The sequence below is a fragment of the Nelumbo lutea genome, chromosome 4 (assembly GCF_056320005.1).
Source record: "Nelumbo lutea isolate HS-2025 chromosome 4, American lotus-T2T, whole genome shotgun sequence".
Lineage (NCBI taxonomy): Eukaryota > Viridiplantae > Streptophyta > Magnoliopsida > Proteales > Nelumbonaceae > Nelumbo > Nelumbo lutea.
Window position 1 is genome coordinate 29,830,048 of NC_142687.1, and position 3,333 is coordinate 29,833,380.

At 40.7% G+C, this 3,333-nt stretch overlaps 1 long non-coding RNA gene across 1 annotated transcript; it reads left to right on the forward strand.

Annotated features, from left to right (window-relative positions):
- Positions 1-305: 305 nt before the first annotated feature.
- On the forward strand, positions 306-1,484 carry LOC148854908 (uncharacterized). The gene is made up of 3 exons (XR_016112237.1): positions 306-628; positions 751-880; positions 1,080-1,484. It is a non-coding gene; the product is annotated as an uncharacterized LOC148854908 (long non-coding RNA).
- The last annotated feature ends 1,849 nt before the right edge of the window (positions 1,485-3,333 follow it).

Here is a 3,333-nt window from a genome sequence, read left to right on the forward strand (position 1 = left end):
TGGGTCAAGGTTGGGTTGAGGTCAGGGCAGGGCCTGGCTCTTGGCATTTCCTAGGATAGTTGGGAATAATTAATTTTGGTAAATCCCATCCCACCACTATACCTAAATCCAACTACAAGGCCATTTGCTCAAAGTTGCAATGGGTCGAGTCCGGATTCAGTGGACCCTTGGGTTCACGGGAAGCGTGCACCCTCCAATAGGAGGCATGCACGTTACTCACTTCAAACTCATCTTAACGTTAACAAGGTTTTGGGCGTTAGTCAATTGAATCCGATTGATCCGGATAGAAAAATTCTTTTGAATTATTTGGGAGATCATTTCAACTCCCTCCCATTTTTTCCTAGCCCTAACCTAGAATCAAACTATCGGCGATTTCACTGTACAGCTGACGTTCGTGAGTGTGAAGTACACCGGTAGCAAGAAATCAATTGGTGATAAGTATGCTTGTCTTCTTCTTCTTCTTCGAATTCTCTCATCTCGTTATTCCGACATCGACGGTCATCAGCCATCAGAACGAAGGTCCACTAGGGGAACAGGTACTCCACCGTATCATTCGAACCCTACCCTGTTACCAGATCGTCGGCGACCAACACCAACCGACGTCCATGAAGAGCTTCTATCCAAAGTGGTACATCACGGACATTACTTCCCCCACCCCCACTGTGAATGCACTTGAAGTTACATCAGTGTCATGTTGCTTGATTTTTTTAAATGATTTTCTAAAACTATTGTGACTGATATAAGCTACAGGTCTCTTGAGTCTTGACTCTTGATTATGAAATTCAAGCTAGCTCCTTACAAGAAATTGGTGGTTTCCCAAGACGTGCTAGTTCCCTGTCATGAAGATCAGTACTGCTTTGGCCGTGCTTAATTTTGGTAGGTATGCTTTACCACATTAAACCAAGCAATGCATTAGTTTGTTTACAGAAGTGCAAAGAGTTGAAGGTTAGTAGTCTGAGCTATATTTTGTGTTTCCTTACCTATTTTCATTACTGAAGTTTAGTTTTTGGAGGAAGTTCCATTAGATGTTGCTCCACATTCTCTATGGAAGTTTAACACCATTGCTTTTCCAATTGCAGAGTTCTGTCTGCTGGCCTGTTCAAAATACTGGGTACTGGAAACAAGGCCAAGCTACTGGAAACAAGCTAGTGCCATTCATTGGGTACCCTAGAATTGCCATGTGGCAATTCATGCCACCTGCTGCAATTGGTGCCTCACAAGATCATGTTCTCTGCCCCCCGGTTGCTTAAGCTGGAAGATCTTGGTGATAGATTAGCCTTAATGTTCCTAAAGAAATGTTCAGTGTCTTTGATCTTTTTTTTTTGGAAAATTTCCTTGTTGACTTCATTTTAGTTGGAAATCATAAATAACAAGATTAGATGGGTTAAAAACATTCGGAATTTTGTAATTTTGTTAACCCGGCATTGTTGCTCATTTGTAAAATCGGATCCAAGTAATTTATTTTGGATTCTCGTCTGTGTGTGTTTGGCACATCAATGTTATTCATTAGATGTTTAATCTACATATGCTATTGTTGCTCACTTCAGAATCATTCTGTTCCTTGGGTTAATTTTATTGTCCCATGCGTGGTGTTGTCTGAACGCCAAGAGGCAGACAAAACTGCTCAGATGGAAGCTTGTTTTCTGGATAGGCCACCTGTAAAATTTGAGCCCAAGTTGAATGTTAACAGTTAACATTCAAAACTTGGTAGAACCGTTTTTTGCACAGGTCCTATAGACATTGTTGTGCAGCATATGACAGGATGAATGAATACTTTGTATTGGTCCCGATTTTCACTTGGCCATTGGTCATGTCAGATCATTGCCTCATCATTTGTGGACTGTCATGCAGGATATGCGCTCATTTTCCGGAGAAACTCATATCTAGTTATCAATTGAATGCTCTCATTTTAATGAATACTACTTTACTAGTTATCAATTGGATGTAAGTTTTTCGGGTATCATGGTCAAACCCATGGTTTTCCATTACACCATGTCTGCAAGTGCAGAATGAAGTTTCCAGTTGTATTTTATCAATTGGCATTTTTTCTTGAACATGGGTAACACCCTCACAAATGATTTTGAATCTTCGTAGGAGGCCGATTATATCGGCATTGGGCCATGACCATTCAGTCTGATATACCCGATATGTACAGAGAAGATATGTTTTATGATTAGCCAAATCTTATAAATAAGGGGTATTATTATTATTATTTTTTTTTGAAGCATTAGTGCGTTACAAGTTGCATTGTAGGCATTTAACTTACACACAAATTCATTATGGTAGTGTAAATACAAAGAAACCTCATAGAGCTAACATATTTATAACTTATTGAGAAAATAGGAACAGGGCATAGGAACAAGAGTAGAATCTAGAGACAGAGAAGAGAGAGAGTAGGGGGAGGGGGGAGGCAGCTTCATTCAAATCCCCAACAAAATCAAACAATGGATTTATACTCCATGAAATCCAAAGGCTCCAAAGCTAGTAATCAGAACAGTACTTATAGCCATAACTGTACAGACTGAGAATACAATGGAGGCCCTACCATATTTCACTATGGCCCTCTGTACTACAAGTAACCCAAGAAGTGATGCCACAAAAGTACCAATAAAAAAGATAATTTCATTTATGTGATCCACGCCGGCCGGTAAGTATTGGACTATAGACATTGAAGAAGATAATCAAACCATGAAGGAACAAGTGGCTGTTGCCACCAGCACACAACAAAGCCATGGCAAAGATGATTACTCAGTGTAACAGACATGAATCATGATCTTTCATAGAGTTTACCCAGATATTGCATTCATGAAGGCAACCCCGAATAAATGAAACTTTGCTTGAGGCTGTTTCTGTTGTACAAGATCATGATGGTAAGCCAGCCAATGCAGTACAAAACTCTGAGACTGGATCTAATTAGCAAGAGTACCCATTTCCTTGGTGGACCTTCGTTCTGATGACTAATGACCACCGGTCTACTTCACGCTCACGGGCATCGGCGGTACAATGAAATCGCCGATGGTTTGCTTCTGGGTTAGGGCTTGGAGGAGAAAATGGGAGGGAAATGAACTCCCAAATCCCAAATAATTCAAAAGAATGATTTTTTTTGCATTTTTTGTCTTGTTTTTGTCCGGTTCAACCGGATTCAATTGACTAATGCCTGAAAGCCCGTTAACGTTAAGATGAGTTTGAAGTGGGTGACGTGCATGCCTCCTATTGGAGGGTGCACTCTTCCCGTAAACTCAAGGGTCCACTGAATCCAGATTCCAATGGGTCTCCAGTTCACATTTTGTGAAACCCGTGGGTTTACATTCACAGAAAGTGTGAACCCACCAA